Source organism: Somniosus microcephalus, chromosome 3 (genome assembly GCF_052327205.1).
Source record: "Somniosus microcephalus isolate GS21.2 chromosome 3, FLI_Smic_1.0, whole genome shotgun sequence".
NCBI lineage: Eukaryota > Metazoa > Chordata > Chondrichthyes > Squaliformes > Somniosidae > Somniosus > Somniosus microcephalus.
In genome coordinates this window covers 60,098,944-60,124,596 of record NC_140989.1, presented here as the reverse complement: position 1 = coordinate 60,124,596, position 25,653 = coordinate 60,098,944, and the positions used below count along the sequence as shown (strand labels likewise).

The 25,653-nt window shown below is 45.2% G+C and overlaps 1 long non-coding RNA gene across 1 annotated transcript in view; it reads left to right on the top strand.

The window, feature by feature from the left end:
* The first annotated feature begins 7,535 nt into the window (after positions 1–7,535).
* The window catches only part of LOC147121090 (uncharacterized), a 30,183-nt gene continuing 12,065 nt past the window's right edge, over positions 7,536–25,653 (top strand). The window contains exons 1-2 of the long non-coding RNA XR_015076445.1: positions 7,536–7,723; positions 9,065–9,209. This is a non-coding gene — a long non-coding RNA (uncharacterized LOC147121090). The remainder of the gene's footprint in view (positions 7,724–9,064; positions 9,210–25,653) is intronic.

The window sequence follows — 25,653 nt, the reverse complement described above, 5'->3', positions numbered from 1 at the left end:
TGTTTAGTGACACCCGACCTGCAGGTTAACATAAGCTGCAAGGGTATAAAGGAGACCGAGGGAGCAGAGCCCCATCCCCTTACAAACCATTGCTTGAGCACCCCGATGGTCTGCTCGATGATGTTCCTGGTGACGGCATGGCTCTCATTATATGAGTGCTGAGCAGGAGTGCTGGGGTTGCAGAGGGAAGTCATGAGCCAGGTAGAGAGCAGATACCCCTTGTCTCTGACTAGCCAGCCGCAAGCTTGATGTGGCGGCTGAAAGAGTGCTGGCAAACTGGTCAGACGCAGGATGGAGGCATCGTGGCTGCTGCCAGAATAGCAGGCATTGACATTGAGAATTAGCTGTCTGTGGTCGCACACCAACTGCACCTTAAGTGAATGGTAGCCTTTGCGGTTACGGAAGTTCTCAGGATCGTTAGGCGGTGCCCGCTAAGCCACGTGGGTGCAATCAATGGCACCCTGTACCATGGGAAGTCCTTTATCCTGGCAAAGCCACATGCACGCTCGTCCTGCTTCTCTCTGGTGATGGGGAAGGAAATGTAATCCCTTCTCCTTCTGTAGAGAGCCTCTGTGACCTCCCAGATGTAGTGATGGATGGTGAACTGTGAGATGTCAGCTATATCTCCTGTTACAGACTGGAAGGATCCGCTGGCGAAGAAATTGAGGGTGATGGTGACCTTGACTGCCACTGAGAGAGCCGTGGTCGCCCTGGTCTGAGGCTGGAGGTCTGGTTGATGGAGGTGGCAGAGTTCGGCGAGTAAATCGTTGCTGAAGCGGTGCCTTCTAATACACTGCTCCTCACTTAATTGGAGGTAGCAGAAGTGCTCTCGGAATACCCTCGGAGGGTAAGCCCTCATGTTGAGAGCCCTGATAGCCCTCCTCCTCCCTCCCACATCTTGTAATCTTTCTCGTTGCCTCCGCTCCCTCCGCCATAGATCCTGAAGGGTGAGGTCGACTGCCAGTACAGTCCCCATTAATGTAATGATGTGTAGTGCTTTGAAATTTTGTCAGAATAAATGTAACAAATTTTTAGTCGCCACAACACCCCTGTTACTAAAGAACCTTTAAATGACTGAATTAAACTCTTGCACAATCGCAAACTGACAAGGAAGCAGTGAAACAACACTAACCTGACAGCTGCGACTGATCCCTTTAAATATCGCCCCGGGAGCCGCCATCCATCTGCTTCACGCCTCCTCTTCCTGTCGTTGTCGGGGCAAGGCACTAAATCAGGGGGCGAAAATAAATTGGCAGATCGGGTGCTCAGTGAGCGTTGCACACTTACTGACGTCACGATCTGCCTGGCGCTAAAGCCCCAGGTGCTAACCGTTAGTGGCAGCACTAAGGGGCAACTGGATTTGGTGTGCAGCGCTGGATTCGCTTCACCCCAGCGCTACTTCATTAGCGTCCCATTAGCGCCCCCACCAGGCGCTAATGGGAGGTGCTAACCAACCGAAATTCTCCCCCGAAGACTTTTAATTGTTTTTTAAATAGAGCATTGCACAGAGAAAAAAAAATTACATTCTACTAGCCTCCAAAATGAGGCTTATTGTAATTCATCATGGAACAATGTGTATTATGAATCTTTGGAGTAGCATATATTGCCGGTCTATAGAATAATGGGCCGTATTTTCTGGATCTGGAAAAAATCTACGTACTTACCTGAGGGCTCCCGAGGTGCGTATAGTTCCGATGCTGGGCCTCTCGAACTCCAAGTGTGCAGGGCCTACGTATCCCAGAAGCGCATGCGGTTCGCAAGCATCCCTGGGATCACGTGGGCCATGGGGAGCCAATCAAAGAAGGGAATCTCCCTTCATACACTTGACAGATAGACCTGTCAAATATATGAATGGAGATCACCCCAAAACACTTCAAAACATTAAATACATTTTAAAAACATCACATTTTTTAAATTAGTTGAAATTACAATAAATTAAATATTTTAAACAAAAATTTAATTTTTTGAAAAAAATAATTCAAGTTTTTTACAGGGCTAAAAATAAACTTACCTTTTTTTTAAAAGTATTGTTAAATGATAAATGACTAAAAATTTATTTAAAAAAAAAAATGTTTCAACTTTTATCCTGGTAAAAGCAGGCCTTATGCCTGCTTTTACCAGGCATAAGAAAGCTAAGGATTTTCTGCAGGCGGAGGTTCTCTAGGGCAGGCGTCTGATCTGTCAAGAGCATTCTTGACAGATCGGAAATGCTGGTTTTCAGCGCATGCACTGTGCATGCCTGAAACCGGCATTTCCGATGTCCCGATGGGTGGGTGCACAGCGCGTACCCACCCGTAGGGATCGGAATATCCGTGCCAATGTGTATTGCCATTCTATAGAGTAGCATGTGATGCCAGTCAATGGAATCGTGTGTCATGTCAGTGTATGCAGTAGCACGTATTGTCAGTCTGAGGAGTAATGTATATTGTCTCTCTAGTGAATCATAGAAATTTATGGCACAGAAGGAGGCCATTCAGCCAATCGTGTCTGTGCCGGCTGAAAAAGAGCTATCCAGCCTAATCCCACTTTCCAGCTCTTGGTCCATAGCCCTGTAGATTACGGCACTACAAGTGCATATGCAAGTACTTTTTAAATGCGATGAGGGTCTCTGCCTCTGCCACTCTTTCAGGCAGTGAGTTACAGACTCCCACCACCCTCTGGGTGAAAAAAGTTCTCCTCAACTCCACTCTAATCCTTCTACCAATTACTTTAAACCTATGCCCCCTGGTTATTGACCTCTCTGCTCAGGGAAATCGGTCCTTCCTATCCACTCTATCTCGGCCCCTCATAATTTTATACACCTCAATCAAGTCTCCCCTCAGCCTCCTCTGTTCCAAAGAAAACAACCCCAACCTAGCAAATCTTTCCTCATAGCTAAAATTCCTCAGTCCTGACAACATCCTTGTAAATCTCCTCTGTACCCTCTCTAGTGCGATCACATCTTTCCTGTAATGTGGTGACCAGAACTGTACCCAGTACTCTAGCTGTGGCCTAACTAGTGTTTTGTACATTTCAAGCATAACCCCTCTGCCTCAGCTAATAAAGGAAAGTCCTGTATACCTTCTGAACCACCTTATCTACCTGTCCTTCAGGGATCTGTGGACATGCACTCCAAGGTCCCTCTGTACCTCAACGTATTGCCAGTCTGTCAAATAGCGCGTGTTATCAATCTATGGAATACTGTATATTGCCCGTCTATGGTGTAGTGTGTGTCAATGAATGACATGTATTGCCAGTCTATAGAGTAACGTGTATTGCCATTCAATGGAATAGGAGGTGTTGCCAGTCTATGAGTAGTATTTATTGCCACTTTGTGAAATAGTGTTCATTGCCAGTCTCTGTAGTTTGTAATGCCAGTCTATGAAGTATGATCTTGTTCTTCTGCAAGCAGCGAGTTGGGACTTAATTGATGGTAGTTAGTTAGAGACAGGTCCGTACAGTACAACTGTGCGGGTTTACCCAGTTTACATCATTGAAATTGGCGTGAGTCATTACTGTTTTATTGTCTACTAGCTGGAGTACCCAGCGTTGCCGAGAGAACTGAAGAACCCTGTGCCATGTTTATAAAACTGTTTATAAAACTGTTGGGATTGAAGAACTCTTCCTAAGCACCCAGGAGGTGGATCTTTAACTTCGTTTTTTGTTAATGGGGATCGCCAGTAGCCATATACTCCAGGTTTTACAGTTTTGGGTATGTCTCGCCTGGTCAACAGCTTGCCGTGCCTGAGTCTGGTCAGGCGTCTCTGAGGCTCTGGCTTGGGTATGTCTCACCTGGTCAACAGCTTGTCATGCCTGAGTCTGGTCAGGAGTCTCTGACTCCCCCCTCCCTCTCCCTCCCCCTCCCTCCCTCACCCTCTCTCCCTCCCTCCCTTCCCTCCCTCCACCTCTCTTTCCCTCCCTCTCACTCCCTCCCCTTCACTCTCTCGCTCCCTCCCCCATCTCTCCCCTCCCCCTCTCTCTCACTCCCTCCCCTTCACTTTCTCCCTCCCTCCCCCTCTCTCTCCCTCCAGCGAGCAGGTTACGGGCAGCTGCAGGGCAGAACGAAATAGATGGAGACCGGAACCATTCTCAGTAACTCCAAGTGTGGTTAGGAGAGAGAGAGAGGGAGAGAGAGGGGGGGGGGAGGAGAGAGAGAGAGAGGGGGAAGGAGAGAGAGAGAGAGGGGGAAGGAGAGAGAGAGAGGGGGGGAAGGAGAGAGAGAGAGAGAGAGGGGGAAGGAGAGAGAGAGAGAGGGGGAAGGAGAGAGTGTGGGAAGGAGATAGAGAAGAGAGGAAGACACCGCGGTGAAGGGGAAGGACGCAGAGCCCGGCCTTGGCGACCCAGAGCCCCCGTGCACGGCGGTTCCCGCGCCGGACCACCGGCGCCGCTCCCCTGCTCGCTGTCGCTCGGGCTCTCGGGCCCTGCGGTTGTATTTGTCTCTGTCGGTGTATGCTCGATGTCTCTCAGGGTCTCGAACCGTGTGGTTGTCTCAGTCTCTGTCTGTGTATCTGTTTTCCCGCTCCTGCACTGACGGCAAGCTGGAGGATTAGGCCCCACCCACACACGCCATGAAACACCCCCCGTGATGCATCGCGCTTCCCCCGTAGGATTGGTCAACCATCATGTCACTCAACGCTAATGAGCGGATTTTTACCGTTTCTTGGACGTTTTTTGTATACTGTCCGAACAATTTTTGTCTGACCAAAAAGTAAATATGCCTATGACACTCCCCTAATCATAAGCTTTCTTTTGATATAAAATATGTGTAGGCACGCTCTATAATTTATGAGTTTACCGCGGACATACACACAGATGGATTTTGTCCGTTTTTTGAATGTTCTTTGTATACTGTCCGAACAATCTTTGTCTGACCAAAACATAAATACACCTATGACACTCCCCTAATCATAAGCTTTCTTTTGATATAACATATGTGTAGGTATGCTCTATAACTTTTGGGTTAAGCGCAGACATACACACAGACAGATGGACAGATCCTTTTATATATATAGATTATTAATAGCTGGAGTACCCGGCATTGCTGAGGGGAATGAAGAAACCTCTGCCATGTTTATAAAACTGTTTATGAAACTGCTGGGATTGAAGAACTCTTCCTAAGCACCCAGGAGGTGGTTCTTTAACTTCGTTTTTTGTTAATGCTGCATCTAAGTCTGTTACGTTTGTTTGAGGGCATGCTGTTATGAAAAAAGAACAAATAATTTTTATATATATCAATGAGTTTGTCTGTCTGTCTGTCTGTGTGGGAAGGAGAGAGAGAGAGAGGGAAAGAGAGAGAGAGGGAAAGAGAGAGGGGGAAGGAGAGAGAGAGAAAGGGGGAAGGAGAGAGAGAGGGGGAAGGAGAGAGAGAGAGGGGGAAGGAGAGAGAGAGAGAGGGAAGGAGAGAGTGTGGGAAGGAGATAGAGAAGAGAGGAAGACACCGCGGGGAAGGGGAAGGACTCAGAGCCCGGCCTTGATGACCCGGAGCCCCCGTGTGCGGCGGCTCCTGCACCAGACCACCGTCGCCGCTCCCCTGCTCGCTGTCACTTGGGCTCTCGGGCCCCGCAGTTGTATTTGTCTCTGTCGGTGTATGCTCGATGTCTCTTGGGGTCTCGGGCCGCGTGGTTGTCTCAGTCTCTGTCTGTGTATCTGTTTTCCTGCTCCCGCACTGATGGCAGGCTGGAGGATTAGGCCCTGCCCACACATGCCATGAAATACCCACGTGACGCATCGCGCTTCCCCCATAGGATTGGTCAACCATCACGTCACTCAACGCTAATGAGCGGATTTTTACCGTTTCTTGGACGTTTTTTGTATACTGTCCAAACAATTTTTGTCTGACCAAAAAGTAAATATACCTATGACACTCCCCTAATCATAAGCTTTCTTTTGATATAACATATGTGTAGGCACGCTTTATAATTTATGAGTTTACCACGGACATACACACAGACGGATTTTGTCCGTTTTTTGAACGTTTTTTGTATACTGTCCGAACAATTTTTGTCTGACCAAAAAGTAAATATGCCAATGATACTTCCCTAATCATAAGCTTTCTTTTGATATAATATATGTGTAGGTACGCTCTATAACTTTTGAGTTAAGCACGGACATACACACAGACAGACAGACAGACAAACGGACAGATCCTTTTATTATATATATATATATAAGATAGATAAGTACATGTCTGAAACTTGTGAATTTGTATCTCATTGTGCACTGGAACTTGGAAAAAATAAACAGCAAAAAAAGCAATCAATTAACATTTCATTTGAAGATTTGGACTTGACATTCATTCTTTGAAGGTGAATTATTGGAACAGGAGCTTTTGGGCAGGCAGTGTTCCTGGAAATTCCACAGCAAGGGATGTTTATGGTATAGTAGATACTACAGTAATAATAATCCAAATATTCACAATGGAATTACTGCAACAGCACATTTATATCACCATAATAAAGAATGACATCATTGAGTTTACAATCGCATCATTATCCCCTGCTTTGTTTATAACTATGTTAAAATGATTGAGCAGGAAAACACTGCCCTTTATGCTCATGCATACAATGCATAGCAGCATTGCTGAAAGAATACAGGGTACCCGAGAGTGATACAAGGCAGAAATCAAAAAGATGTTTATGCAGATGTGCGCAAGATTCCCTGCACACAAATCATGAGCACAGCAAACCATGACCATTCTGGAGACCCTGGCTGGTGAGGGCGCCTCCAGATATGTCCAGGCACCTAAAGCGCATCTTCAGCATGCCGATAGCTTGTTCGTTCGCACATATGGTGGCGATATGGCATTCATTGTAGGTCTCTTGGGCTTCAGTGTTGGAGTTTCTGATGGGTGTCATGAGCCAAGTTTGCAGTGGGTATCCCTTGTCACCTAGCAGCCACCCCTTAAGTCTGCTTCCAGGTCCGAAGAGATCAGGGAGCTTGGAATTCTGCAGGATGAAACCTGGCCGCTGCCCAGGAGTCTTGAGCACACCTGCATAAACATTATTTTGTGGTTGCACGCCAGCTGCACATTGTTGGGGTGGAAGCAATTACGGTTGACAAATACTCCTGGTTGTTCTGTGGGTGCCTGGATTGCCATGTGTGCACAGTCAATGGCACCCTGCACCTGTCGGAAGCCAGCCAGAGCTGAGCGCCCGCTCATACTGACTGGCATAATCGCAGGCAAAGTTAACATAATTGCTGGCCCTGGAAAACAAGCCATCAGCGACCCGTCTAATGCGTTTGTGGGCAGCCGACTGGGAGATCCTGGAAGGATCCGGAGGCAAAAAAGTTGAGGGCGGTGTTGATTTTGACAGCCACTGGTAACGCGTGGCCACCCGGTCCAGCAGGCAGCAGATCTTCTTCTAGGAGGCTGCAGATGTCTGCCACCATCTGACATGACATCCTGAGCCTCCTGAGACACTGGTGTTCAGGTACTTCAAGAAAACTCAGCCTCTGCCTGTAGACCCTGTTCCTTGGGTAGTGCCTCCTGTGAGCTGCAGCTCTCTGCTGCTCTCCTCTCTGCTGGTCGTTTCTCTGTTGTGCAGCTACAGCTCTGTGACCAGCAGGCTGCGGGCGCTATTGCTGGTCACCTTGCTCCTCATCTGAGGTCCAATCTAAGGCAGTATATGCGGCACCCGATCCTGATTTGATGGAGCAAACCTCCAAAATGTAGAAAGTAACTGCTAAATTGTACAAAGTAACCTCTCAGAAAAAGTACTGTGAAAAAACCCTTTCCTCCTAGCAGGTAAGAAAGCAACTGTGAGTACTGAGTATTTATTGGCATATTTCCCTGAGATTGATTCAGCCAGCTCAGTTGCTGCTGTGTACTCGCCTTGCTTTCACTGGCCAGCCTGGGAAATCCATGGACCTGATGTTAAACTCAAAAGTGTGCTGAAATATCGTTCTAATTGAACGATTAACATATCGTAATTGCCAACCTGCCAACCTGCCTCTCTCTCTCCCTCCCTCTTGGGGGTTGCGCACACTCAGCCTAATGCGCTCGAGTGAAATGCGGAAGTCAGCGGGTTGGAGTCGGCTTCCCGACATACTGTCAATTTTGCCAATTTTAACCCCCCACCCACGCCTACTTGCTCTTGCAGATTAAAATTCAGCCCTGTGTGTCAGTGGACTGTTTAACAAATGGGTCATAATGGTCGAGGCTCATTTTGCCCTTACTTCTTTTCAACGCAACAACTACAAGAACAATCAGCCCTCAGCAAAGGCCGTAGCTTTTTCCCCTTGCCTCCCCCCGACCCCCCACAACATCAATTAATTTTGAGCCTGACATGCTGCTGAGCTCTTCTTCAATCGTCTTCACCTCCGTGCCCACTTCTTTGGCCCGGAATCTTCCCCCCTCCTCCATCACCCCTGCACAGTGAACCCTTTCTCAATTTCACAGAAACAACTTTATATATTGGCTTCAGCTTAGAAAACGTCACGGAGAAGGATTCAGAAGCCGAGCAGCAGGTGGAGAGTTAGGAGAGGCGACCGAAAGCTTGGTCAGCTAGGTCCTAAGGGGGCTTTTAAAGGTAGAAAGAGGGGAAGGGTTTGTGGGGGATGGGAGAGTTCCAGAAAGTCAAGACTCTTTGCTGGTGGTATGGTTCCAGTAAGTCTGGGTTATCCTCCAGCACCTCAGCTAAGGGGCCAATGTTCATATTGGGAACCTTGACACAAAGAGACCAATTTTGGTGTTTGTTCTGGAATGGATTTCAAAATTGGACAGGAATCAGTTCTGGCTGATTTCTGGCCATTGTGCACCCCGGTGGGCTTTTCACCTGGGTTGGGCCTGGGGTGGGTGGTGAAATCTCCCGTCTGAAGCTGGTGGGAGCTTTATTTGTGTATTCAAAAAGGGGGCAGGGACATCTTGCACATGATTTCTTAGCCTGTGGAGAGCAGAGTCCAACCCACAACCAAGTAACCTGGCTTCTAGGGTTGCTGGGGCAGACCGCTGAAGTGGGAGTTTATTTAAAGGGTACATGTGGTGAGGCAAGTATGTTTAGGCCATTGTTACTTTTTTTTCTGATGGCACTGAAGTTTCATGAACCTTTATACAAGTTGTTCTTAATTATTATGAATTTGTCCCCAGCACCATTACTGTTACCAATGGGTTTCCCAATGGGAAAGCCACAAAGCTGATTTGTTCAGAAGAAGAGAAGGACCTACAGATGGATGCCCAAGAGGTGCCCCGTAATCTCCTGCCAACATCAACATATATGGATCTGCAGATAGAGGTAAAATTACTATGCTCTGGCAGACATAATACAGGTGGAGAATCCTCTCCTCAAAGAATGCTTCGTCAGCAGGCCCCAGTGGCATTTGCGAATGGCTGACTAACCATTATGCTAGATGTTTCTTCAGAATCACTTTTAATCACAGCATGTCATGCTTTATGTAATCCTGCATGAATGGAAGTATGCCAGGGTGAACAAGAGCTAGTATTGCTTGATTGGCCACATCTACCAAGATGCCATCAAATTAGACAATTTAGATTTTGAAGGCCTCTTTCATTGAGGGAAATGATGCACCATATGCATGGTACATCATTTTGCTCATGCACAGTGATGCACCAACCTGTTGAAAAATCCCAATGGTTGAAAATGACTGAAAATAGGGAACTGTGTGGCCTTTCAGTTAGCAACTTGGGGACCAACTTCATCTCAGACTGATGGAACTGAAGCATTTTCCTGTTTGTTTAATACAGTTTGGGCCTTAAAAGAGTTCAACTGTATTGCTCTACTAATTGCTCACTGAGTTTTTCTGGTGATTAGCTAAGTCAGACAGACTGGAAAGCTCTCAGGTTCACTCCCTGCTCTGTGTTGCGTTAGCTGATCTCAGTTTAGTTTGCAGTAATGGGTAATATAATTGGTTTGCATGACACTAGATTAGTGAATGGAAAATCACCCATGGTTCTTGCTCTTGTTCACAATCCAGGAAATACTGCTGAAAGAACATGTGTGTGAACATGGGGCTTGGCTATGATTCTCCCCCCCCCCCCCCCCGTTAGCCTGCCAACACTCGCCGCCAAAGCTCACACATGAATAATGGCCCAGCAAGGGCAATGCTTTCAGGAAAGGAGGGGGAACTGCATCACCATGGATGCCAATATAAAATATCTAGTACAAGATGGAAAACTCTTACAACTCAAAAGTAAAAATGAGAGGAGATTTGGTGGTACAACATGTTTGATCATTAATGAGGAATACCATCATATGATCTCTATCCAATCTGGGCCATGTCTTTGGGGAAGCTGCTGAGTATAGTCCAGATACTACCTCCTCGGGAAAGAGAAACATTTAAAGGTAAGTAACCTGAGGAAGTCCTTGTACATCTCCTAGAAGTTAGTTATAGGACAGCATTGACAGAAGCCTAGAGGAAAGCCATCATCTCAGCTCTCTTGGCTAGATAACGGCATGGGGAAGACCCAAAGAAAGCAAGGAGAGACATTACAAACTAACATAGGAAAAATGGGTGGTAGAGGGATTTAACTCACTATTATTTCACATCTAAGCCCTGGTTCAATCCAACCCAAATGAATTATACAAAAGGCTAATTTCCCTGACAGCTATAAGAGAGCTACATACATTGAGTTTGGACAACATGAACCACCTTCTTAGTGAACAGAGGCCCACAACAAAACTAATGGTATTCAATTAGTTATTTACTCACTGAAACCATAAGAATAGCTTGTGTGGGAAATAAAAGTCAGATTGATACATAGGGATACGGCTTTGATGTTATAGTTCAATTACATTATTGGGGCAAAATAAGGAGAGATTTAGTCTGCAGCTGTTCTATGCTACACCTGACCTGATAGTGCTTGCTCCTGACACTGGCTGTCAAAGGAGACATCGCTGCAGGAGTTCCTCAGGGCAGTGTTCTAGGCCCAACCATCTTCAGCTGCTTCATCAATGACATTCCCTCCATCATTAGGTCAGAAGTGGGGATGTTCACTGATGATTGCAGTGTTCAGTTCCATTCGCAATTCCTCAGATAATGAAGCAGTCCATGTCCGCATGCAGGAAGACCCAGACAATATTTAGGCTTGGGTTGATAAGTGGCAAGTAACATTCATGCCACACAAGTGCCAGGCAATGAATATCTCCAACAACAGAGGGTCTAACCATCTCCCCTTGATATTCAACAGCATTACCATCATCAAATCCACCACCATCAACATTCTAGGGGTCACCAGTGACCAGAAACTTAACCGGACCAGCCACATATATACTGTGGCTACAAGAGCAGGTCAGAGGCTGGTGAGCTGCGGCGAGTGTCTCACCTCCTGACTCCACAAAGCCTTTCCATGATCTACAAGTCAGGAGTGTGATGGAATACTGTCCACTTGCCTGGATGAGTGCAGCTCCAACAACACTCAAGAAGCTCAATACCATCCAGGACAAAGCAGCCCGCTTGATTGGCACCACATCCACCACCTTAAATATTCACTCCCTCCACTAGTGGCGCACTGTGGCTGCACTGTGTACCATCTACAAGATGCACACCATCCTGACTTGAAAGTATATTGCTGTTCCTTCATCGTCGCTAGGCGAAAATGTTGGAACTCACTACCCAATAGGACTGTGGGAGTACCTTCACCACACGGACTGCAGCAGTTCAAGAAGACGACTTACCACCAACTTCTCAAGGGAAATTAGGGATGGGCACTAAATGCTGACCTTGCCAGCAACACCCACATCCTATGAATGAATAACAAAAAGGTGTAAAGAATACTTCTCAGCTTCTTAAAGGTTCGGCATAGCACATGAGAAACCATATAACATTGGAGACAATGTGGCACACTTAGTGAAAATGTGTAACATTGGGACAATGAAAAATTCCTGTCAGGAATGCAAAGTGTTGCATGAAATCTGTAGCACTTGACTGCTAACTTGCCAAAATATGCAAAAACATGTAGAAGGCTGAAAAAAATTCAGATACAGTTTTACCCTACCAAATAATAAGGGGGAGGGTGAAAGTAGGTAGGAAGTGCACTTCGGACTCTAATTCCGAATCTAAAGACCAATTTAAATAGGATGCAGGCAAACAGTTTAATTAGAATATAAAATAATTTTCTCATTTCATTTGAAAGATAATGGCCCAGGAATTCGGGTCTCCACGGGTGAGTACGCATGGGGTACTCACCCATAGACCCGATGGAAGTGCCGGTTTCCTGCATGCGCGGGAAACCGGCACTTCCGTTCCTCTGAACGAAGAGGTTCAGAGGTCGAACGCGTGCACGGGGTAGGCTGCGCGTGCGCATCAAACTTAGTTTTTTTTACAGGTTTCTCCGGGAGGATAAGCCTGCAGAATTTAGAAATATAAAAGGCAGGCGTAAGGCCTGCTTTTTACAAGGTAAGTGGTGAATTAATTAAAATTAAAATATTTTTTCCACAGGTTTATTATTTTTAAATACTTTAAAGCAAGGTAAGTTTATTTTTAGCCCCGTTAGAATATAAAATTATTTTTTTCAAAAATTTAAATTATTGGTTAAAATAGTTATTTCATGTAATTTATAGTTTATTTAAAAAATGTGATTTTTTTTTTAATGTATTTAAAGATTTAGTGCTATTTTGGGGCTGTAGTATTTATAAGTCTTGACAGCACTTCCTGTCAGACTTATGAATGGAGCATTCCCTGCTCTGATTGGCTGCCCATGGCCCATGTGATCCCAGGGGACGCATCGAACTAACTGCGCCCCTGGGATACGCAAGCACTGCGCGCCGGCAGCTGGACCAGGCCCCGGATCGGAATTCCACGGGGTCCCACAGCTCAACGGCCGGCGCGCAAGTTAAGTGCAGATCGGGGGCTTGCACCCGCGGGAAGCCTCCGACCCGAATTTCTGGGCCATTGTGTGGCCATAATCTGAATAAACCATATGTGCATTACAGGAACAGCTTAAAATGAGAAAATTAATAAATAACGTAACAGATAGAGACATAGTGGGTAGTTTTTACCCCCCCCACCCCCCAGACAGATGGGAGAGGGGCATAGTGGGGGTGTTAAGTTCTTAAAAAGGGAGCCGCAACCCCAACCTGCCATGAACACACCTACTTCTGGTTTCACTGGGGCAGGTTGGGGGGCAGGCGAGTAACAAGCGCTCGAGAGGCAGGTCAGGAATCACAATATTTAAATGAGGCACCATGCCCCAGGGCTCAGGAAACCCGGCAGCTGGAGGGAGATAAGAACTGCCGGATCCAGCAGGTAAGTGCTTTTCCAGCACTGCTTGTGGGTGGAAGGAGGAGGTGTGCGTCACCCCAGTCCCCCAAACTTACCTGCCTGCAATCAACACTTCAGCCCCGAACCCCAGCAATCTCCACCCCCACCACGATCACTTCTCCTCCCGCCCCCACAACCACGATCTCTCTCTCCCTCCTCTCCGGTTCCTGGCTGCAGCCTTCTACCACCGGCCTTCCCACCTGACAGCCAGCCTGCCTCTTAATCTGGCCAACTGCCAGGTGGGAAACAGAGAAAAAGTATCCAAATGAGGTGCTGCCGTTAAATTCGGCAGCACCTCCGATTTTCCCGGTATCTCCAGGTTTCCCGGCCACTAAAAGTCACCCCCACTCCCTCCCCATAAATATCGGGGCCATAATGGTCCCTTTGTTTATCTACGTTGCCTGGATTTGACAGCACATCATAAACTGAGCTTACGCAACATTCTGCTTGTGGCAGCTCAGCCGTAGCAGAAAATTCAAGGCATTTAAAAAACAAAATGTTGGCGAAGTGACATTTGTGTTACTGGAATCAGTTGCCATTTTTGATGGTTCCTTTAACAACAAACAAACAAAATTGTGAGACCTCGTGGTGCAGTGTGTTATTGCCCATTCACTGCAGGGACACGAGTTCCAGCCTAACCCAAGGCACTTCTATCTCTATAGATTACTATTGTTGGCAGATACATGGTGCTCTCCCTGCCAACAACCCTCCCAAAACATAAAGGGGGTGACCAAAAGGACTTTCAACATTCTTGCAATCTGTTGTCAGAATCTTCTGTTCTAGCCCGCTCAACATGCAGAGCCAGTTCTATGCCTCTATGCATCATGGCATAAGTATGCAGGCACACAGAACTGGCTCTGTATTAACCCACTCATATTCCATTGGCTTTTTATGTTGACATAAAACAGAATTGTCAAAGTTCATTTTTACATATAGGATAAGTTAACCCAACATATGTTAACTGAAAGTGGCTTATTTCTCTGCTGCGATATCATTCTTTATATAACTGAATGATATTTGCTGAGTGTATCATAACACAATGATTCCAGGCTCGCCCTAAATGGGCGGTAGCAGATGATAATGGAAGTCAGGGAGAGTGACGAACAGGAATTGTAGAGCTCTGGTTTAGTGTCACTCTCTCTGGACCTGTGCACTTAAGGTAAAAGTGTCACCACTTGTTATCCTCTTTGACAGTCATCAAAGATCCTAAGTTATATGAGTTCAGACAATCTCAGGCCCATAGGGGACATGAATATATAATTCATAAATTGGCTTAAACCCAGATCTGGCAGTCTCACTCAGATACTTTGGGAGAGGGTGCAGGAGGTGCAAATATAATATATGTACCGCAGGAAACTATTTTCTGGGCTGGGGCTGGAACTGAGACATAACTGAGCAATACAAATATAACTCTGGTCTGTTGGGATTATACCTAGCCAGAGAATACAGGATTCAGGGAGGGTAGGGTGAAAGATAACCCAATTCTCAGTTAATACACAGAAATAAATTAAATATTACATTTTATGAAAAGACTAAATAATTGTTTGATACTTCATCTATATTACCCAACTCCCCACCAAATGGGTGTCACCATGGTACATATAAATGTGAACATGATTAGAGTATAATGAGTGGAGAGGCATTTTTGGGGTATTTTACCACAGTTTGACAATCTGAGCCAAATATCTCCCTTTTATAAAGTTTTCAGGAGCTTGTGAAAAATTTCCACCAATTTTATAAATCACCACCCCCTTTCCATAGGGCAGTTCCAGGCCAAAGGAGCAGGTAGGTGGATATTCAACTCTCTGCCAATCCCACTTTGTAACTGCTCAATATGAGGTGCACAAAACTGGAAAGAGTTGACTCGCCTCACAATTCTCCCTGCTCCTGTTTGCTTGGCTGAGATTGGGAACTCACTGTGTGCGGAACTACAAGTGGAAGCCCATTTCCCACCGCCTTTCTTTTGTTCAGCCACTTGTCTGATGTGCACGGAAAGCCATCACCATGTTTAACAGTCTCCAAACCAAACTACTGAGAAATCCATACAGATAGAGTTTCTTTTTGCCTGGTATGGAGTGGACATTGTAGGGATACAATCAACTTACCCACATCCAGGGAGCTTAGATGCAAATTGGTGCCAGCTAAGGTTTAAGGACTACCAAGTTTCTGCAGCGGTACTTCTGGAGTTTAACAACTAAAACCATACCGTTTGCCATTACAGAGCTCTGGCAGGTGTCTGACTGTTTGTCAACAGCCCCACCCATTAGAACATTGACTTGCAGGGCTACCTGAAGCCAGATGGGAAGAATCTCAGCCTCCCAGTCAAAGGTCTACCTATCCAGATCCCATTTATCAGTCAGGCTAGTCAATCCTCAACTGTGCCCTGGAGAACAAAGAGCTGTCTGGATTAAGTATTGGACTACCAAGTCTGCTACAAAGGGTTGACTCAGTTCTGATTTTCCATCAGCAGGCATGTTATCTTGAAGACGGCCTGATCTTAAACAGACCCATATTTCCCAATGCCACATGAATAGAGCAATGTGGCACTTCTTGGCAGCTATCAATAATTATAATAGGGTACCAGCAGTGGATGGATTAATCATTAGACATTACAGGCTGCTCCAAGCTGCATTGTGACTTTTAACCATTGGACTGCCAGGACTAAAATCTTAAGAGTCCTTCACTATGCAATACCTTTGTGTAATTATTATTTTGCTGTCATTAAAGTATTAAAAATAATGTTTGGCATGATTGTGTCACTCAGAGTTTTTATAGGCACAAGAAATAAAATGGATTAAAAACTAACTTAAAGAAAGATGTGGACATTGGTTTACTTCCCAAAAAATAAAAAAAACAGAAGCAGGGTTTTGTGACTTGGCTAATTTACAGGTAGCCCTGGATATCAATTCCTCTTAACTTCTGACTCTGATTTACTGATTGATAATTAATTGTGATTTGTCATTATGCATTTAGCCAAAATAAATCTGTCTTAGTAATCATTTTCTGCTGGTTAAATTTAGAACAGAGCATTATTCAGCTACTTATAGCGTCTACCGACAGAGCACATTTTAGTTTTGTGCTTTTCCAGTTTTTAACAGAAGACTAGTGGTTTAGCTAGATCTAAATTCTGAATCAGGTTTGTAAGTTTATAAAAAAAACTGGGACTGTGTCCAGAAATGTTGATGTTAAACTTGTATCTTCTTGCATCTGTCAAATCTTGCATGTGAGTAAATGCATTTGTCAAACTTAGCAAATTTCCATGGTTGGCCTACTCTGAAGGTTGTCAGTTTGAAATGTTACCACAACTGCAGCTGTCCCAGCTTATGAGCTCAACACAAGGAATGATGTGTGTTATGATGTATTATGGAATGCTTTTCCCCAATCCTCCGAGCCAATATGTGTGAGTAGTATATTACATCTGCTGGTACTGGCCCACTGTCTGAGAAATTTGTAACCCTAGGATAAAATAAATAAAAGTAACTAGAGAAATGCCCCGATGAGTCATGTTGGAATGTGGCCATTTGTGATACAGTACCTTGATTAAGTGCAAAGATTTTATTAACAGATTAAACTGTCCTCCTGGCACCCCTTCCCCCCCCCCCCAAAAAAAATCAAATCTGGAGGAATCATGGTTTTCAACTCTCTCATTAATTCTCCTTGAGAAAATAAGACAGATACTCCCCATCCCAATGTGTGTGTGAGAGAGAGTGTTTGAATATATGTGTGTGTGAGTATGAGTGGAGTGCTTATTATTATTTCTCCCCTTTTTGCAATCTAAGCATGTTCACAGAGGTACTATTTGATGAATGGATGTTGAATGAATGACTTGCAGACAGTTTTGCCTTTACCATCTCAGCTAATATGTAGAAAAGGCATGTAGAATATGTAGACGAAATGAATACTTGCTATTTTAGAATGGTCCTGGAGGTTGCTATTCCATGCTATTTATTGATGAACATCATGCAGCACAGTCTGGAGTTTATATATGTGGGAGTGCAAGTGACACGAAGGTTAAAGATGAGCATTCAGATTCAGTTAGGATTCAGAAGCCAGCAGCAGACACTTTATTTAACCAGAAGGCTTCCTTAGCTCCGACTTATATGGCAAGGAAAAAATCCCAACCTATGCTGAGCTAGCTGATCTTAGTTGGGGTTAAGGAAAGGAGAATTAATCCTAGTTCTCACTCCTGATTGCTGCTATACAGTGACTTGTACTGAAAGCGTGCGTGTGTGGATGTTGGGTGGGAACAGCACCGAGCTCTGCTAATGCGTCCTTCACAGTCTGATAGCCTCTTGTCAAGGCTCACTCATGAATAATGGCATTTAGGCAAGGCATTGACGTGCTCTGCAACCATGGAATTGTATCCGAGTGAGGGAGTCATTGTCTCCAGGAGAGTAGAAGAAGATATTGAAGAAGGAAATTAAAGATAGAAACTGCGAGGACTGTGAGACATTAGTAAGACTGTGGAAATAAACGGGGCATTTTCTTTGCCAATAGGTTTCCGGCAGGAAACTGCTGGTTTCTGATAGTTGCCCACAACAGTGCGAGGCCACGGCGATTTTAACCGCCGGGCCTCATTAACATGCCACTGATCCACTTTCTGTCCGGAAAGTGCGTAAGAGGCAGCTGCTGGTCTCCAAAACATTGGGTGACCTTTGGCCGCCTGCCAGCACTCAGGGAAGAGGGTTCCGAGGGGTCTCACAGTAGGTTAGGTGGGGGTTGGGGGGGGGTGGTGGTGGAGTCCGGAGCAGGGGCTGCCTAATGTTTCCTTTTGGGATCCGGAAAAGCATCCCTGCTCCTCCTGGCCCCACAAAGAAGAGTAAAAAAGGGACCTTATCTTAACTGAAGAGGGCCTCTTCAGCTTTCCAACCCCCTTCACACTGGCCTTTACTTGATGGGAAAGCCATGGCAGCTTCTTCGCTCAGGCCAAAGTTAAAATTGCAGTTGGGGCCTGATGATATCATCGGACCGTGGTTAGCATATGTGAATTAGGGACCCCACTGGTTTTCGACGGGTGGTTTGGCTGCCGATCCAGAAACATCTGTTAAAATTGGAAAATAATGGGATGGGTGGTAAGTAATCCCAGGTAATTTGACTGCCCTCCTGCCCAGTTTCCAACCGCTGGGTAGGCCAAAAATCCACCTCTTAAATTCACAGTAACCCACACCCACAGGCACAGTACACATACACATACACGCACACAAACACATCCAGTCATTTTGGCAAGGGAATTCCATCAAAACTAATTGCCTAATGAATTTATATTGCTAAATAAAATTGATGATTAAAGACTGTCAAAACAGCTGCAATTTTACACTGTTTGTTACTGTCCACGCTCCAGTACCCTGTTTCCTTTGTAAGCACTTCCTCTAAATGCTACTGTGAACTGGTTAATGTAGTAGCAAAGGGAACAACATAACAGCCGGCCTAGCTCAATTTTCAGATAATATCACAGTATCTATAAAGACCAATTTGTAGGCAATTTGTATCTGGCCTGCCACAGGTCTGGCCTATGCAGCAGACTGTTGTTATTTATCTTGCAGTTGTTACTACTTATTAACCTAGAAATGATAGTCTTTGCACTATTGAAAGGTTAACTGGCATTGCTTAAGGATTTTCAAAATTATTAAATAGGCTTGTTAACCCCCCCCCCATTCTACTGTTTCCTGGAGCTGTGCTAAAATGTGTACTTCAACATCCACCAGGCAGCAGAATCACCAGAATCCAGAAAATCAACTGTGAGCTACAGTGAGACATTTAAAGAGCTGAAACAGCCAAGGGCATTGGTTTAATAAGCAATATTGTTGAAGAATGGAGCATTGCAGACAAAGAAAAGCTAGGTTTAGTGACCAGGCTTGGAAGTCATAACTGGAAGGAGTTAGGAGTGAAGAGATAAACTCTCTGGGACTGGTGACAAACCTGCAGTAGGCATGGGAAGAGATTGCAGAAAGGGTGAATCCAATGTCCAGGATCTACAGGAGCTGGCAAGAAAGCAGATGTCAGGCCTTAAGAAATATGTTCCACTTGTCAAACACCTCCCCCAAGCACACATGCAAGTCTTCTCCACTAACAGTTTAATCCTTTAAAGCTGAAAGTTGATACGCAGTAAGACTAGGTTATTGAGATGCAGTCCTGCCACAATAGAACAAGGTTAAGGAAACTCTATTTGTATGGGGACAAGTGGGATGTGCGATATAGTCACAATTAGAAAGTACTTCTGGCAACCTGTGTGCACAGTAATAATTCTTAAAGAGGCTTTACACAAGAAATATAGATCCTCAATTTGCAGCATGTGGCCATTTGTCCACCTCATTGAAGGAAAGACATTTTCCCTATCTTCCAATCCCAGGTCCTCATCAGTGCACAGGGCTTCACCTGGTGAAATCCCTTCTAACTCACGAACCAATTTCTCCCAAGTGAATGTATTTGAGCTGGTGCTGGGCAGGTAAGATGCTATGACAGAGTTGGTGGGGATGGGGTAAGAGTTGTGGATCTTGATGAACCTGGCTGTTCATCTGAATGGCTGGCCTCTTTTTCCTAATCATCCCTTGGGATTTCATAAAACACAGAAGTTTGTTTATCTGTGTAAGCACATGATTCCTTGAAGAAATAATGGCCGAGTACAAGACCACTGTTATACTTTGACAGGCCACATAAAGCTGAAACAATCCGTGTTTCCCACTTGCCCTGCCTTTACCATCCTGACCTTGGCACCTCACCTCCTACTGCCGCATCTCCTACTGCCTCTCCTCTTTGTCTTCCTATGACCAAAGTTTCTTCCTCATATGGACTTAAAGTTTTCAAGATTCATGTTCCTCCTCCAGCTGCAGTTCTCAGACACTGGTTACGTGCTACCTTTTCCTTATAATGACCTAGCATAGAGTTGAAGGACTGGGGCTGGCAGGGACACATCTTATCACCCATATGTCTGCATGCATACCATTGTTATAGGATTTGCAGGTGTAGGACACTTCTCCTTAAAGACTAGCAAAACCCATTGTGGTAGGCAATATGAGTTTTCACAATGGTTGGAAGTTAACAGGATGAGTTATTGTTTCTAACTTGTTTACAGTAGGAACAGCACCCAATTCTTGGTGTTCAGGTCAGTGGTGGGTCCAATCACTCATGGTTTAGTGATGGTTAAGTGATTATATGCTCTGGTAGTTTTAGTGGTGTGTGGGATGGTGGTGGTGGACAGGTATGCTTCTGATCCATGTTCTAGTATATAGGTCAGGTTTCAAGTCATCCAGACAGTGAGACCAAGAAAGCATGAGAAGTAAGGCTGGGAATCATATAACTATCATTCCTACAGGATGCATATGGGGACAGTGCCTTCACTTACCGTAGCCAACTTTGTGAGGTCCTCAAACCTCTTCCTGCATTTTATGGCAGATTTTGAGGTGGTGGAGGTTGCAACAATGCCTCCAAAGTCGGAACCACCCTCTTATTGGGCTTCCTACCCTCAACTTTCTCTTCTGAACCTTATTACTGCTAGAGGTAGATCCAGCAATACGTCAGTAAATCTGGGAGACCTTCCTGCTGGTGACCAACCCCCACCCCAAGCTGCTCCTTCCTCGTTGCTACAGTGTTCTGCTGTTGCTCCCTGACAAAAATGTGTACCCCTTTAATCAGCTGCTGTGCTTTAAACTCTGCAGTACAACTGAATTTCCCTCCATTTCAGCAATGGCAAGCTATATAGTATAGCCACTGCCAGACTGCCCTGCAGAACTAACGAGAGCCAGTTCAGGTAATTTGACTGGGTTAGCGGCAGGGTCATGTGGTGGAATGAAGTCCCGCCTTGCTACTAACCCAACAATGGGTGAAGAATCTGGCCTTAAATGTTTGAAAACCATGCTCCACACTTTCCTTTGTGTGATCAGTGCCCTCAGACATTTGTAGGCCTTTGAGTGGAGCTACAGGACAAAAATGATAAGTGGCCTTTAACTTTTGTTCTTTACATTGTTAATTTAAAATCTTTCATCAACTACTTGTTTGCATAGGGAAGCGCATCCTTTCTCCACCAGCGGAGAGTATATTTCATGCCTCATTTACAGTAGGAACAGCACCCAATTCTTGGTGTTCAGGTCAGTGGTGGGTCCAATCACTCATGGTTTAGTGATGGTTAAGTGATTATATGCTCTGGTAGTTTTAGTGGTGTGTGGGATGGTGGTGGTGGACAGGTATGCTTCTGATCCATGTTCTAGTGGGAATGAGGTGGGGAATGTATTCAGTTCCTTTGTGGCCTGAAGAGGCAGAAATTATTGAGGAGACATTTGCTGGAACTTTATAAATATCTCAAATTTTAGAGCTTCTAAAGTTGAAACCAAAGCTCAAATTCTCATTTCTAATTAAACCTGAATTGCAATGTCACCGACAAATCAAGCATGTATCATAAATGTGGTTCTTAGGGTTGCAGGGACTGAAGAAAATTGAAATGTTTCAATATTTTTGTCCCTCTTAAACTAGCATAAAGCTGGAAACTATTAAAAAAAGCTGAGACAGCTTACAGGGCATTTAAACCTGAAATTGAGTTACTGCTTATACAGGAAACTTTGTGATATCCGGCACCGACGGGACCGGCGTGTTGCCGATCTATCAAAACTGTCGGACATACAAAGTTAATGTTGAAGCATACGGAGGTTTTCATCTCCGTGTCTGACAACAAACACTGTTGCTAGTCGGCTGCAGCTGCAAGCGTCTCTAGCTGAAGCTGTTGCTATAGCTACAGACCTTGCAGTGCCTGACTGGGAAAAAAAAAGAATGAGAACTAAAAAAACATAGAAAACGGCTCCTGATTTTTGCCGTTAGATCGAGCATTCCGGACATACAACCTCCGGATAAACCAAAGTTTCCTGTATCTACTTTTACCTTTAACTTTTATCTAACAATCCAAATGGACTATGGTATGCCATAGTATACCTTAGCTTCTAAAATGCTTTTGATAAAGTTCCATATGAAAGGCTATTAATTAAACTCAAAGCTGTGAGCATTTAGCTGAGTTGAAATAGGTAAGGATGAAGCTGAAAGAGACTGAGAAGTTATAGTAGGCATGGTGCTAAACATGTCCAACCAATGCAGAGCAGCAATCAGCAAAGCCAATTGGATGTTGAACTACACAGCCAAAACAAGAATATAAGTCAGAAGAAATAATGATCAAACTTAATAGTGCTCTCGTCAGACTTCACCTTGAAAACTGTGTCCAGTTCTGGTCATCAAGAGACAAGAGAGACATTGAAGTGCTGGAGGCAGTGCAGAAAAGAGCCACAAGGCTGATCCCCAATACTAGGGGTACAAGTTATGACAAAAGAATTGAGAAACCTTGGCTTTACAGCCTAGAAAGGAGGCATCAGAGAAGTGATCTTAAAGAGTTATATAAGATTGTAAAGGGCATCGAAAAAGTTAACCCAGAACAAACTAGCATCCAATGACGGTAGTGCCACTGGTGGTGGCCATTTATGTTTGCCATTGGCGGAGCATCGTTTCCAGCAATAGCACCTCATTTATACTTCAGGACTGCTTCTTGAGGCAAGTGCTGCAATATAAATGCAGCAAATGTTCATCTATCTGAATGCTTTTCTTTAGATTCCAACTGCGTTCTCTCATGCGAGAAACAAAATAAATCAAGAATGATGTGAGAGGCCTACATCTAATGTTAATAGTCAAGTTTGTGGAATGGGTGTGTCGGCTTTGGAAGAGGGAAGGTAGGGCAACACTTGGGATGGAGACTCTGTGTCAGAACTCCACGATGGTGGAGGAATCTGCTCCCTTAATCTGCTCTTCTTCTGTTCCGATTGTTGGATTCTGCCCTGTTCTGTCAGCTTGTCCTGTTTCTATTTCAGGCCTGACTTACCCGCAGCTGCCTTAGCACTTCGCACGTTCTTTGTCTCTTTTATATCTTTAATTTCTCTTATTATGCCTCTTATGAAACATCATCTCTGCCATCTATCATCTCCTGTTTTTCTCTTTAATTTCACCCATTGTTCTCTCTTGCGCGCGGGTTTCTCTCTCCCCCATCTGATCCCATTTAAATGCTTTTAATTTTTAATTGTTCCAGTTCTGATGAAGGGTTAGATCCATAAAGGTAACTTACCTGTTCCCTCCACAAATGCTGACTGATCTGCTGGGCGTTTCTAGCATGTTTTATTTTTGTTTCAAATTCCCAGCATTTGCAGTTTTTTTGTATTTTAGTCCAAATTTTTAACCTCTGACTCTGGCGTCTGAATTACTCACCACGGTGAAAAATTTGCCCTGGATCAGCTTTATTAATGGCCGCCATATCCATGAAAACCTCAATTAGGCCAGCTCAAAAGAAAACAAGCCCAGTTTCCTTAATTTTTCCTCAGAACTCAGTTTGCTGACACCAACCATCATTTTAGTAGCTCGCCTGTTTCCTCTCAAGGCTTATAATATGCTTCTTGTAATTAGGTGACCAGAACTCCGCACAGAATTCCAGATGGGATCTGACCAATAGGAAGTATTTTTGTGGTTGGTGGGAATGAGTCCTGACCCCACAGAAGGTGCGAGTGGAGTCTGAGATATCGAGCAGGGAAGCTTTTGTGGTATTTTATTGATTCGTGCCGCACTCTATTATCTGGTCAGCCGTTCAGGCCGGCTAATAGTGTTGCCACACAAAATGTGCGAGAGCTTACCTCAAAGATTAAAATGGTTTTAAATTAAGCACACCGTCCGTTTAGGATGACATCATATTGTGGTCTGTACACCCATCTGGAGTGGGTGTGAAGGAGCTCCATGTGCAATGGAGCACTTAAAAGGTCAGGTGTTATTCATTTTGTTTTCAGTTTTGTAATACATTTTTAAGTGTTGGGGACTTTTCAACATTTATTATTTTGTGATTTTTAAAAACATTTTTCACAATTTATTTTTAGCCATTCTTTTTTGCATCACTACATATGTGGGGAAAGTTTGTGTTGTAATAATACCACTGGGCAGCCGGCTGAAGTGGAAGCATTGGCAAGAATTCAGCAAAAAGAAAAGAGCTTAAAGACGAGAAGACATATGAAGGGGGTATTACAATACAAACATTCACATGGCTCAGGAAGCAACAAGGCTTCCAAGAAGATGCCGCAGAGTCCCATGGTTTTGAAAGGCAGTATTTTGTGGCTGAAGTGGCACATGGTGTAAGAAGGCATGCCAGGGAGATCAGCAGGTACCCGAGCTGGACTGGCCACACTCACCCTCTGCCACCGACCATATCCGCAGGTCATGACACACTTCCTTTGCAGTGGCCAAGGGTAACTGACCCCGCAGGCTCTGGGTCAGCATGAATCCAGTTGCAGAGCTGTGCTATTTGCTGCAAGGGGACGTGTAGCTACCCTGCATTATAAGACGGCACTGCTAGTGGCAGCCAAGGCCCAACAGCACCCTCAACTTTTCTGCCTCCGACTCTTTTTCTGCGCCCTGTGCCCAAGTCCAAATCATCTACAAATACCAAGAATAAAAATGGACTCAGAATTGACCCCCATCCATTCTCAAATCCCATACTCTCTTAACCCCTATACCTCAATATTTTGTGGCAAGCTGCCTGTGAGACACTTACTGAACACCTTTTGAAAATCCATACACACTCCATTTACTGCACTTCCTTTATCGATCCAGTTGGTCACTTCTTCAAAAAGCTCTTACTAAATTTGTCACATGTGACTTGCCATGTTGGATGTTCTTGATTAACCCATGCATTTCCGTTGGCTCACTGATTTTTTTCTTGAATTATGGATTCTAAGGGGGAAAAATTTGGTTGGGGCACTAACGGGGCGCAAAGCAACTAGTGCCCGGGCGCGGTGCCGCCAACTTCTCCCACGAAATTCAGTGGGAGGTTAGTGGCGGCGGTAACCGTGTGCAGCCGTGTGCAGCGCCCTGGCCGCGATCTTCGGTAGCGCCCCCGGACTTACCGCCGGATGCTATGTCCGATGGGGTCAGGGGGCCTACCTGCGGCCGGGGTGGAGCTATTTAAAGGCGAGGTGCCGGGCGGCCATTTTTGTTGCTGGCCGCCTGCCAGCGCCTGCCTCCGCTGCCGTCCCCGGCCTCCTGACCCGCACCCCCCTCCCGTGGAGTGCCGGCTGCGCTCCATGAGCCCGGCACTTCTCTTGAGTGCCGGACTGTTTTGCCGGCACTTTGATCCCTGGAGACCCAGCTGGGCCCCAGGTCGCGCTGCACAAGGCCCCTCCCCTTTAAGAAGGGGAGGAAGGCCTGCAATAACACGGCGTGGCGTGCCGTAGCACAACAGGGCGCTACCACTCAATTTCAGCCGTGGGGGGCGCTAATTTTTCCGGGGCGCTTAAAGTAGCGCCCTGGCGAAGTTAGCGCCTCCAACTCAATTTTTCTTCCTAAGAGTTTGCCCATTACTGATATTAGGCTATAGTTATTTTCGTTCAATATTAATTCTCGGGATGTGGGCATCACTGGCAAGGTCAGCATTTATTGCTGATCTATAGTTGCCCT